This window comes from Aricia agestis, chromosome 2, assembly GCF_905147365.1.
Source record: "Aricia agestis chromosome 2, ilAriAges1.1, whole genome shotgun sequence".
Taxonomy (NCBI): Eukaryota; Metazoa; Arthropoda; class Insecta; order Lepidoptera; family Lycaenidae; genus Aricia; species Aricia agestis.
Window position 1 is genome coordinate 12,289,668 of NC_056407.1, and position 14,108 is coordinate 12,303,775.

Sequence of the window (14,108 nt, forward strand, 5' to 3'; positions counted from 1 at the left end):
CTAAAAAAAAAAATTATAAACAAAAAACTTTTTGAAAAAAAGATTTTATTTAAATACTATATTTTTTTAAAATCCATACTAATATTATAAATGCGAAAGTATCTCTGTCTGTCTGTCTGTCTGTCTGTCTGTCTGTCTTGCTTTCACGCCAAAACTACTGAACCGATTGCAATGAAATTTTGTACACAGTTATTCTAGAGTCTGAGAAAGGACATAGGGGCGATTCCGCTAGAGACGACCCTCGACACGAATTTTTAAATTACAGCATTTGTTACATTTTTTTATTGAATTATATATAGAAAGATGTATATTTACTAGCAAAAGAACTTTTATCAGTAAAAATTTAAATCTGAATGATTTATAACATTCTGAAGTGATATCATCTAACGGCGCGAGAAAACCTGCTTATGCCACACATGATTATTTTTACGACAAATCACTAGCTCGAAGTTGAATTTCACTACATAATATTGACTGTATAACATAAGTTTATATTTCTGCGCAAAAAAATCAACAATTTTAAATTAGTTTTCAAACATTATTAAAACAAAAGTTGCAATTGTTGCACCCGCGATAAAAAAGGTACAAAAGTTTAGTTTTCTCGCTAAAATGTATTGTTAATAATTTGAAACTTTGTAAAAGTAAGAAGAATTGAGAGGGAAATAGGAATTAATCATTGGAATAAACTATTTTATGGTTTTCAATGAAAAAACAGTACCTTAAAAGTGGTTGCACCCGCGATCGAAGCAGTACAATTGCAAAAGCAACAATTTATTTTTAACTATTCTAGTAATTTTCGACATGTTTAATATTATTAAGGTAAACAATAACGTTAAATTATATTTGTTATCAATAGTTTTCATGTAATTACAAGATTTATAAAAATTTCAATAGAGTCACATCGTGTTTTATATTTTTAGATATATTTCATGTATTACTTAAGAGATGTTTCAAAATGATGATTAATCTTCTTTTATTTTTAAACATTTTATAAGACATGCTACAAATGACATAAAAATCATATATATTTCATATTTTTCTTTGAAAAAAATATTTTTACTTATAATTCTACCATAGGTATTCTTTTAAATTATACATATAAATTTTAAATTCAATGTTCTATAAAACCGAACTGTAGCACAGTTCGGTTTTATAGCAATACATCGAAAAACGTTTGCCTAAGTTACATTATTAAATTGTTTTTAGTGATTTAGACAATTTATTTTCTCAGATCGATAAATGACTGATAATTAAAAAATAACAAAATTTTAAGTAGTATTATTACAACTTACTAATAATATTATGTATTGCATATCAAAAATGTAGAAATTAGTCGCAGACTTATGAGTAAATTCAATTTCTTTAGACTTGTTGCACCCGCGATATTCTGATGTTGCACCCGCGATCGTGAAAATTGTTAATAATTCCTAGTACTAATAACTTAAATTAATTGTATCTAGTTAAATCATTTCTTTGTCTTATACACTTTTGAAATATGGGTTAATAAATAACTAAAAGTTTCACAATTAACAGTATTCTCAAATGAACTCGTCCAAGTTCTTAATGGAGGGCCGATTTGGTTGCACCCGCGATACTACTTAAAACATATTTTGTGGCTTTTCTTAGATTTAATTATAGTTTTCATTTACATATCATGATTAAACTAGTTAAAATGTATCCCTTCAAAAGATAATTTATTAATAGATATGTTTTATTTTGTCAGTAGGACGCTTTAAGTGCGTCAAAAGGTTGCACCCGCGATAATGGAATCGCCCATAGGCTACATTTTGATGTGGGAAAATATCTTATTTCCATGAAAATATCGATGAAAATGAATTCGCATTGCGCGTGGCCAGCGCTCATCCCGGGGGTCCTGGGTTCGAGTCCCGCAGGCGGAACAAAAAGTTTTCAATGTTCCTGGGTCTTGGATGTGTATTAAAATAAAATTTCAAAAATCTTAAACATATTTTATGTATAACATTATGAAAAATCCAGAAATATATCGATGCAATGAACATTTTAGTTCTAATACGATTCAACAGATGGCGTTTTATTTTTTACTTTATTGTAACATAGAACTAATCATACTTATTAGTTAGTATGTTTTTGTTTATAGTTTTTAATACGTTAGAATATTATGTTTAATAATATAATCACTTGGTATAATAATAATCAATCTATCTTATCTTATAGAACTCCTACTGCATTTCTAATATATGTGACAAGTTGACAACAGAAGGCGCTCTAAAATAAAGTAGTTCGAGTGTACCGTGTTGGCCTATATTCCATCCAGAAAATATATCAATGCAATCAACATTTTAATTCTAATATATGAAAACAGATGGCGTTTTATTTTTTACTTTATTATTGTAACAGAACTAATCATACCTACTTTTCTATTTATTATTATTTTTATTCATAACTAGCTGTTGCCCGCGACATCGTCTGCGTGGACTTTAGTTTATAGCGCGCGGTGTCAACAAAATCTGTGTCAAATTTAAAAACTTTTTAAAACCCTGGTAAGTGGTACCCTTCTTAGAGCCGCGCTACACCGGAATGGCAGCGCTGAAAGTGCTCGCCTCGCATGGCAGCGCCATTCCGGTGTAGCGCGGCCCTTAATTAATCAAAATACCTAAAAACAGCTGTGCAGTGTGCACATAATCTATACTAATATTATAAATGCGAAAGTATCTCTGTCTGTCTGTCTGTCTGTCAGTCTCGCTTTCACGCCAAACGCCAAAAGTATCTCTGTCTGTCTGTCTGTCAGTCTCGCTTTCACGCCAAACGCCAAAACTTCCGAACCGATTGTAATGAAATTTTGTATACAGATAGTCTAAGGCCTGAGAAAGGACATAGGCTACTTTTTTACTGGAAAAAAGGGTTGTAAGGGGGTGAAAATGCGTAAATTTGTTCAAATTAAGTTAGTTCCAACAATTCATAATAGATGGCGCCGTGCGTCTTTTACATCGCGCTGAATCTTGCTCAAAAGTCTTTCTATAAGACGTGGTATCATCTTACATTTAAGTTTCGATTTTTTTCGATTGTTATATCTATTCTACGGTATTAAATAACTCAGTACTTTATCTGTGCAGTGACGTAACCTTAAATCTATCAATGATAAATAGTTTATGGGTAAAGTTGTGTAATTGGAGGGCTAAATAAGCTTTAAAATTTGGCATAAAATATAAAGTTTAATATAAAAAAATGAAATACTTATTGTGTGCACACTGCACAGCTGTATTGATTTAAGGGGTACCAGGGGTTTTTTATAAAAGCTTTTGACACCAATTTTGTTGACATCGCGCGCTATAAACTGAAGTCCACGCGGACGAAGTCGCGGGCAACAGCTAGTACTTTAATAATAATAAAACTTGTATCTATAAAGAATCCGGAGTTCTCTTAGTATCTTCGGAACCATAGTATACCTTGGTGCAAAATCTTGCGTTTTGGTAGCATATGCTTAGGATGGTTCTCATAAAACCAAAATCACCATATATTTCCATATAAATTTTGAGGAGTTCCCTCGATTACTCATGGATCCCATCATCAGATCACCACTTTTGTGAAAATGGGACCAAATTGGAGTGAAACCTAATATAACAAATTAAAAATTTTGAAAATCGGTTCACAAATGGCGGAGTAGTGGTCATACAAAAAAAATATATATATATCCACAGCCGAATATATTATAACCTCCTCGTTTTTTTTGGAAGTCGGTTAAAAAGCTTTTCGCGAGACTTAACAATTTGTCAATATTTAAGTAATTACTTTATTAATAAAATAAAAAATATAACATCAGTAATTTACTCAGTTAAATTGGCACTTACTAGTAATTTACTACTTACAAATCACGCGACAAGCTTTTATTATCATGCAAATTGTATAATATATTGAGGCTATAACTTAATAGCTAGAATTTTTAAGGGGAAATTTATTTTCTTCTTTTAAGAGTAAGTATTTAAATAAAAGCTTTTTTTTCAAAAAGGTTTAAAAGCTTTTTTTTCAAAAAGGTTTTTGCTTATAATTTATTCTTAGATTGATTTAAAAGGCATGACACTACGATGTTGCCACTTTTTAATTTATTTACTTTTTTGACAGACTGTACTTTATTTTTTCCTAGTGTCTCTGCCACAAAATCGCCACAAAACCATACCAATTTTTAAATATTTTTATAGGATGTCTCGCATAGTGCAACAATACTTATGTTGCTTGATATTTCGTAATTCGAAGTATAAAATACTCACACCATACTAAACGATATTTATATATATCGTTTAGTATGGTGTGCGATTTAAAAACCCACTTTAACTTTGTAGGATTTTTAACATCGGCGATTTAAATGTGGATCGACTTTTAAGCGTTAAAAAAGATCGAATCTGTAATTCTGCATCCCCAATTGTTCTCTAACGAGAGAAGCAAAACGCTGACACTAGCGGTCGGCAATCACTCCGTAGAGCCCAATTTTGACGGAAATTACTGTGAGAGACGAAACGATTATATATTTTGCAAGTTTTTTTTTTAAATCAATGATATAAATCCTACCTAATATCATAAAGGCGAAAGTTTGGAAAAAAGGCGAAAAACTACTGAACGGATTTTAATGGAACTTTACAATAATATAGCTTATACATCAGAATAACACATATTATTATGCTATAATTTTAACCGACTTTCAAAATAGAGGAGGTGTTATGTTTTAAAGATTTCAGAATTGTTGGATTCTGACAATTTTAATCGCATGTGCCAAAACATAAACAACAATACGACCAAAGAGGAACACGTCCAGCGAATATGTCATAGTTTTAAATTCGTAAGTAACAATTGAATAACCCTAGGGACGATTTTCGGCATAATACGTCAAATTTAAAAATTTCAACATCAGTTCTAAGTCGGCATACTCTATAATTCTGTCTACTCTGGTATAACCTATACCAGAGTAGACAGAATTATAGAGTATGCCGACTTAGAACTGATTTTGAATCATCCCAATTTGGCACCATATTCATAAAAGGGGTGACCTGATGACGGGATTCATAAGAAGTTGAGGGAACTCTTCAAAATTTATATGGAATCATGTGGTGACTTCGGTTTCGTGAGTAGACTCACACTCATGAAACTACTATTATGCTAAGTACTCTCATACGGTTTTGCTAGATCGAGCAATAACGACGAGCAAAACCCGCGGCTCGGGATTTCGTCCACACATTCAGCATTGCTCGATAGTTTTATTCTAAATCGATATATTTAATTCCATCAAGCCGGCTCGATGCGAGCCTTCGAGCTGTCAGTTTTGCAGTCCACACAGTAATTATTACTCGATTTGGAGTAAAACTATCGAGCAAAATCGCATGTTAGTTATACTTAGCATTATATTGATTTGAATGTTCACTTTGTCATAAGCAATAATATATTGTCAGTGCGTGCGAAATATGGGTCATATTAAAACAGAATTTGTGATATATTTAGGATAAAATGACACCTCAGATCCACAACATTTGGCTGGAGACGTGCCAGGGATGCTATTCATCATTACCTCACTCCAGCTTAGTTACCTGATTTATGGTGACAACGTGTGCGCTGACAACTGGATGTGTCTTGAAAGCTTTGAGAGGGAAAGTAGGTAGCGAATCAGAATCTCCTTCCGTTAACCTTGCTCTTTCATCAACGTATTATAAGGGTAGATTCAGACCGCAACACGACGCGTAGATGCATTTCTAAATTTATATGAATTTACAGATTCGCAAGACGACTCACGCAATGGGCATTGTCCAAAAAAAATCACATGTACTTTTTAAATTCTTTTTCGTTAAAATAGGGTATTTTAAGAATATAAATTAAATAATTTTGAAATTCATTGGCTAGTTTTTTCTCAATAAATTTTTAAAGTTTCGCTCTGACGTCATCATCGGCCGCTAATTGACCTCTGCATATGTTTTAAATTTCCTTTCAATCTTATTTATAATGGCTGGTTCGTCAAATGCAAGTTCTCATTATGTGAAAGCTGATACGAGAAGCTTAGCAAAAGTTCGAAACGTAATGTTGGTCGAATTTATTGCTAATTTAACGCCATTGAAGGTCAAACAAAGGTTAAACGTATTTGTTCAAAAATATAAGTAACTAATGGGTATTTTTTTCGTTTATATACAGAAAAGCGATCACTGACCTTATTCCTCGAAATGTTTTTGTAATGAGCAAAATTAAAAAAAAAAATGGACAATCCCCATTGGAATCTGTCAAATCCATAAAAAAATATTTTTTCGCCTCGCCTCGTCACGTTGCGGTCTGAATTGACCCATAGCAATTCTGTCTACTCTGCCATAGCTAACAAAAGTTTCTGGCGACTTCATTCCGATTATCGTACGGGAACTTTAGATTTTTGTGCTAGAAACTGCTCTTTGGTTTTTGTCAATAACGTATGCGCCTCACGGTCTTGTTTAAATAATCGGCCAAGTACGACAAACCCGCTCGGCGCTCACGAAGGGTGGTGGTGGTTGGTGGTTGGTGGTAAGGGCGTTAAAGAGCCAAAATATGCCAATAATTGCGTTTTTTTTTGTATGGGAGCCCAGCCCTTAATTTTTATTTTATTTTAATATTTTTATTAATTAATAAAGTATACACATAATCAATGACTTTGTGAAAATTTCAAGTGCCTATTTAAAAGCCAAAAAATCACGTTTGTTGTATGGGAATTAAATATTATTTATATTTTATAGTATTTGTTGCTATACCATCAATAAAAATAAACAATCTGTGAACATTTCATAAGCCTAGCTATAGCGGTTCTTGAGATACAGTCTGGAGACAGACAGACAGACGGACAGACATCGAAGTCTTAGTAATAGGGTCCCGTTTTTACCTTTTGGGTACGGAACCCTAAAAAGGTATAAAACCAAAACAAAATTATATGAACCGTCAATCACTGTGTTCACCCTAAACCAGAATGAAATGTTCGCTAACGCATCGGTTCAAGTTTTCTCGTTAACAGGGGTGAAAACGCCTTAGTCTTGAGGTTCGTTCGTTATTTGATTAAGGAGGCATCTGCCATCATTTTCCTCTCAAGAGGCGATTAGCAGATAATTTTGATGACAGAGAAGTTTCATTTGAGTGAGCTTAATCATTTCGGTACAGATTACAAAATATTTTTGTATTAAGGGTGAAACCACGCACCGGATTTTAAACGCGCAAAGGAGAAACTTAATATGACAGCTGCTTACGTGCAATTTTAATAATAATAATCTTGGTTGAAACAATAACATTTACTTATAGTATTTTACGCGTAATTTCCGCATTGTTTGCACGTCGTTAATATTATACTTTGTACCATCGTTTTTAAAGTACAATATAGCTCTAAATCACTTAGGGTCTGACAGCTTTTTATAATCTATGATAATATTAACTTACGCACCCTCAATACACAGAAAATATGTACCTAGCCTTTCTTGACGATAGCTTTTATGGGAGCTCTCGAGCCCAACATTTTATGTTCTATTATAATAATAATTTATGGCGTCTTCCTAACTTTATTTGCTATTTCCTCTATCATCTTGCATATACTTTGATTCACTAGGGACATCACAATATTACTATCATCGTTATCATCACATACTATTTCGTTATAGAATGCATCGTAGAATGATAAGATCTATTTGATATTATTCAACATAACTATAAGTATAGTTTTCTTTAAGTTGTAGAAGGTTTGAGGTTGTGGTATAGCTGTTAGAGCCATATTTTTCGCCTCTTTAAATATACCCGAATTTTGGTGAATGTGCAGTCCCTACTGATTGCGAAAGACCAGCTGATATTTAATAAATAATATGAAGCATTGTGCTAGACAGAACTAAGATACTTCTATAATAGTAATCTCACGGCTTGCGAAAGGCTACCAGGGTGAAGCATGATGTTTTCCCTGCGAGTAAAGAAATATACCTGCCCTAGTAGACAAGTGGCAAGCGATTATCGTAAACGCCAACAAAATGTATGCGATTTTGTTGGCGTTTACGATAATCGCTTGACACTTGTATCTAGGCCCTGCTCAAAACTTTTTTAATTCAATGATACACAAAATAGTCAAAATAAAATGCTTTCTTTGGCTACAACGGAATTAATTAAGTAAAATGGTAACAGTGGTGTTAATTTTGGTTATTTTAATTCGTTTCAGGTTCCCCGACAGTCGGCAAGCTGGCGCATTTAAGTGAGTACAACAATGCCTGTTATCGGTTCAATTGAGTTTGCGAACAAAGCGGCTTGCGGCTCTTATCTCGCTGCCTTAGTCTGATTGTTGATTTAAAACTTCCATTATATAAATTAATTATATTGAGTCTTTGCTGTAATTAATAAAAATAGGATACGATCGGAACATAAATTCCCGTATTTAACTTAGACGTTGAAATCACTTTTAATTATTTATGAATTAATCGTGTTTCTACCATAATAAACTTTTTTTGAGTTTGAACCAATTAAAGTGCGTTTGAAATTTTTATTTATTTATAAGAATACCATTTTGATGCTCTATTGAACCGAAAATGCATGAAAAATGTGTTGGCTTTGTCCACACTGTGCCTGTTTTTGTTCATCAAGGGCATGCGTTATAGCGCAGTCAACATCGCACGTGAGGCATGCTCGCGACGCTCGTGTCATACACTTTTCTTTCCAACGCGGGTGGATTTTGACGCATTCAATTATTGAAATTGCCAAACGAAAGTTGAATAAAAAGATGATGACGAAAATTGAAGATGAAATTGCATAATGTGGACATAGCTATTAGCTATGTCCACACTTAGCACATTCATCTTCAATTTTCGTCCTCTTCTTTCATTGAACTTTCGTTTTGGCGCATTTAATAATTGAATGCGTCAGCGACCGCAACGCTAACATTGTCATTTTTGTCAAAAGAAGATACGATCAGAGCGCATGCGTCGCTGGCATGCTTCACGTGCGCTATTGACTACGCTATAACGCATCCCCTTGATGAACAAAAAAAGCACAGTGTGGACATAGCTATGTCACACGTAAATTCTATCAAAATCGACTGATATATTAATTAATTACATAATAATATTTTGATAGATTTAAAATAATTAACACTAATTATAAATCTATTGATTTATAATTAACAATGGATTTATAATTAACTGCAAATTTACGAGTTTCAAAGGTAGAGTTGAACAAAGCGCGGCAAAAAATACACTGTTTTAGAAGCCTGACTTAAATATTGTTTCGTTTATAGTATAAATAGCAAAAGTGTAACATTCGTTAAAAGCAGATGGTTGGATATCAATATAATTAATAATAAGGCTAGGTTAGGTTTAGGCTAAAAACAAAGTTCAAAATTAACTAATATTATGTCGTTAACGATAAAAAATAAGACAAGCTGCAAAATAGAATTACTTTGCACATCTTCCAGTGCATCGTACGACCGAGTGAAATTGAAAAATTCGAATGAATATTTTTCTAGTGAAGAAAAACATCAGACTGCATTCAGATTCCATCGAAAAGTTGAATAAATGAACTGCTCGCTCACGACAAATCGCGCGTGTCTCGCCCGTCCCGCTACGTGAAACTTGGACCATACAAGAGTTTCACGTTCAATATTTAAAAACAAAATGAAATTGAATTCTCCAGGACTATAACTTTTGTTTCAATTGAAATAATTGTTTCAACTGGCGTTTTTTCGTAGGTGTTTAAAGTTTGGCACGCATAATATAGAATGAGTCAAACGCGTGTTGTACAGTCGCATATGCAATCTTTTAATTGAATCGCGGAATGACTGGTTTTTCGTAGGTCGGTTAGTAAGTTTGTACCAAAGTCTGTGGTGTATAATGTATATTACACAAATAAAATATTATTGTAATTTAAGCCTTCAACTAAAAACTTTTCAGAAAAATTTATTTCAAAACACAAATTTTAGTGTTGAAAATCTCTTTAATAAAGGAGAGAAAATTTATCGAGAAGTTCGCAAACGATCTCAACGATATTATATCGATTTAGATTCGAGTTTTTTCGGGAATAGAAAAAATGTAATCAAAATCGACATCGGATCAGAGTTGTAAGTCGAAATCGAATCAGTTTAGGGTAGTCCTTCTTGCAGTAAAAATATTTTTGTATTATTAACACAGAAAAACAAACGTCATATGAAAATCCTCTGAAAAATTTAAACGCGAAAGTGGAAAAGATTTAAAGGCACGTGGCTCGTGTCCCGCTTTATTTGGAAGTACTCTTGGAAAATAATCTTAACTTACACGGTGAACTTCGCGCGTCGTCTAAGTAAAGAGTTTGCGAGAGTTGAGTTTGAAAAAACATTTATACAAATAGAAATCATAATAGCGTGAATATTTTTATTTGTTTTAAAGAGTTTTAGGAAACTGATACCTCACGAGAAAGAAAAGGTTAGTTAAGACTTTGCTATTATGATGTGTTGGTAAAGCCTGAATTGGTATTTTTAATTGTTTCTTTGTTTTGTTGTATGTTCACCTGATGGAAGGCAATTACCGTCACCTATGGACACTCGCAACATCACAAGAGTTGCAGATGCATTGCCGGCCTTTTAAGAGGGAATACGCTTTCTTCTTGAAGGTTTGCAGGTAGTATTGATCCGAAAATACTCCTGGCATAGTCATTCAAGAAGTTTACTATGCGTGGCAGAAAGTTATGCAAAAAACGCATAGTGGAAGACTGCCACTCATAAAGCTAATAAGAATGGTATATTTTTCGCATGGAACGATGGCGAAAAGTTGTTGTCAGGAGCAGGAACACCATTGGGGTTTTAGTGGGTAGTCCCGGGTGCGTCTTTAGTCCGCCCCGGGGAGTCCCACATACCTCGGTGGTCCTCCCCAGGCCCCGAGGATGCGTAAAAGCATTCCCCCAACGAAAAAAAAAGGACGTATGATTCTGAACAATTCCTCAGAGCACTCCCCGTGATACAACATATAGAGGACGCAGAGCGAAGGCACATCTCGTGGTCCAGCTTGTTTGAAGCACTATAAGTATTTTTTTATAGACACAACATTTTTGAAAAACTAAATCTATTTCTGTTTATCGTAATTTTGAGAACTTCAGGACGACATTCATGTTTTTACAAATTATCATAATATTTGCGAACGACGAAATTCCCGTTGACACGTCACGTGCGATTTGCCGGATTTATTACTGTGACACGGCGGTAATTCAAATTTCTCGAAACATTTTCTCGTTCGTTTTCAAAGAGAAGTCTGAGACCGCAGTCATTTCGCTCCGCCCCCGGGGTTAGCAGTTCAAACCTTATTTACAAGGCGAGAAAAGTAAATTACCCGACGGATTGATTGTTGCTGAAGATTGCGACTGCACGATGTAATTTTGTGGCTCGTCCGGAATCCCGATTATACCGTGTGTCCGGATTCTGGTTCACGTTTCTTTGTAAAGTTGAGCGCTAAGCAAGCTATAATAAAGAAACTTAAACACACAGTGTACTTTTTCTTCTATAATCCTAATATCCTATATCCTATATTCCTATATTCCTATATTCCTTTATTCCTATATCCTATATAATATTATAAAGGCGAAAGTTTGTTTGGATGTATGGATGTATAGATGTTTAGATGTATGGATGTATGGATGTTTGTTACTCTTTCACGCAAAAATTACTGAACGGATTTTAATGAAACTTTACAATAATATAGCTTTATACATCAGAATAACACATAGGCTACAATTTTAATCGACTTTCAAAATGGGGGAGGTGTTCAACGATTACTCCGCCGTTTGTAAACCGATTTTCAAAATTTTTCTTTTGGTATATAGGGTAATATCCCAATTTGGTATTATATTCACAAAAGTGGTGATCTGATGAAGGATCCATAAGTAACCGAGGGAACTCCTCAAAATTTATATCGAAACACGTGGTGACTTCGGTTTCGTGAGAAGTAGTCTAAGCATATGCTACCAACAAGTAAGATTTTGCACAGAGTATACCTGGTATACCGTGGTTCGGAAGGTGCTGAGAGAACTCCTGATTCCTTATAGATACAAGTTTGGGAATTTCGGCGTTGTTTTAAGAACGGAAAGCATATGCTACTATGCAAATTACATTCATCATCATCATCATCATCATTACCATAATTATTATACCATGCATCGTGCCATGGTTATGACTTATGAGCCTATAATGACCCTGTTATTGGTACTTTTCATAGTCTTTTAGATCGAGACTCGAGTAATTTGTCAAGCGATAGTTAAAAAAAACTATAAGTACCTTCCTAATATTATAAACCTGAACAGTAAGTATGTTTGCTTGAACGCGTTAATCTCAGGAACTACAGGTCCGATTTAAAAACTTATTTCAGTGTTATATAGCTCATTTATCGAGTAAGGCTATAGGCTATATATTATCACGCTAAGACTAATACGACCGAAGAAACTCAGGAAAATGTGGGAAAAACGGAGGAAATATAAGAAATTACCAACTACTGGAGCAATTTCTATGGCAATATTAAGCACAGATATAGAGTAGACCAAGTGAAGGCAGTAGGGGCATAAGCTATTTTTTACGGGAAAATGTACGGTTTTCGTAAAATTCCTAATTTACGCGGGCGAAGCCACGCGGGACATCTAGTCAGTTAATAAATTTAGGTAGGTACATGAATAAAGATAAGAAATACACATGTAAACAAATAACAGCCGAGGAAATACTTAGACTATTATAATAATAAAAGATGTGTAATATTATTTACATGTGCGATATTATACAGAAGTAATAATATTAAAAGATGTGCCATATTATTTAAAAAAACTGATAGTGTACTTATTAAAATAAAGCTGACGATTAAAAAAAATCCGGCTATAAAATCTGGCTTCGCAGCCGACGTTATTTCAAAATTAATTATGCTATAAAGGTTGCTAGTTCATTACACAGAGCCGAAGCCGTAATACCGCCGAAGGGGTGAAAGTGGTGAAACCCCACTCGTTGCCATGGCGAAGGCTAGATTCGCTGTAATTGGGAATCATTGTTGGCCTAATGAAAATATGTCCCATTTTATTTCACGTCAAAGGAATTCATCAGTTCATTAATTAACGCCGAAGCCGATGGATGCGGATCAACTAATTGGTCTGAGGGAATATTAATAAATACGGCTGGTTGCCGGCCGGTTGCTACTGTTTGTCCATTTTATTGGTTTTCATGTATCAAAGGGACAGTCAAAGAGTAAAGATGGCCAGAGTTATTGTTGTTGTAATATACAATTTACATTTAATTGAATAATTTACATTAGACTAGCCAAATTGGCACATGCTCTTATGCAACTTAATATGTTCCAAAACAATGCAATATCTTGCGTTGCACGTGCGTAGAACTTGTTGTTTCAGAGAGTTTGACTTAGAGCCTTTTCACACGGCGCGTTGCGTCAGCGTTGCGTCGACGCAGCACTGCCATTGCGTTGTTTTACATACAAATAATCACACGGCGCGCTGCGTCGTGACAGCAGCGCGCAAGTCGCAACGCACACGTCATGACTGACAACAGCCCCCGAGACGAAGCGGGAAGGGGTATTTACGCCAAGACTGCTTCGTGATAACGCTGCAGTGACGCAGCGCCCGTGTGGCCGGCTATGCGTCAAACGGCAGCGCTGCGTCGACGCAATCACGCTGACTCAACGCGCCGTGTGAACAGGCTCTAAGTAAACGGCTGGGGTGCATCAGCACAGTACCATAGTATATTATATTCACTTTGCACAGTACAATGTGTGATATTATTTGTAACTAGCTGTCCCGGTGAACTTCGTGTCACTTTAAAACCTTCCCTGGACATCTACGAATATTTTAAGACTAAAATCAGCCCAATCCGTTCAGCCGTTTTCGAGTTTTAGCGCGACTAACACATTTGAAAATCCATTTTTATATATAAGAGATATCGTGCTATCCTGATTAACCACAAAACTACAATAACAAAATGGCTGCGCTAACCTCCCAAATGGCGCTTCGTAGCCGTCGTAGCCAGGCGTAGGCGATAGCGTAGAGGTTGTAGCGCAACTCGACCTAGCGTCGACAAATTACATTTTTATATATTAATACGTAAGAGAAAAACTTTGTAACCCTTTTTACGAAAAATGGGGAAACGTAGGTGCATGAAATTTCGC

The 14,108-nt window shown here is 34.7% G+C and overlaps 1 protein-coding gene across 3 annotated transcripts in view; it reads left to right on the forward strand.

Moving 5' to 3' along the window:
* The window catches only part of LOC121740021 (CUGBP Elav-like family member 1), a 364,655-nt gene that overhangs the window by 33,311 nt on the left and 317,236 nt on the right, over positions 1-14,108 (forward strand). For all 3 annotated transcript variants that reach the window (XM_042132700.1, XM_042132703.1, XM_042132702.1), the window contains exon 2: positions 8,162-8,194. The gene's annotated coding sequence lies outside the window, so the exon portion shown is untranslated. The remainder of the gene's footprint in view (positions 1-8,161; positions 8,195-14,108) is intronic.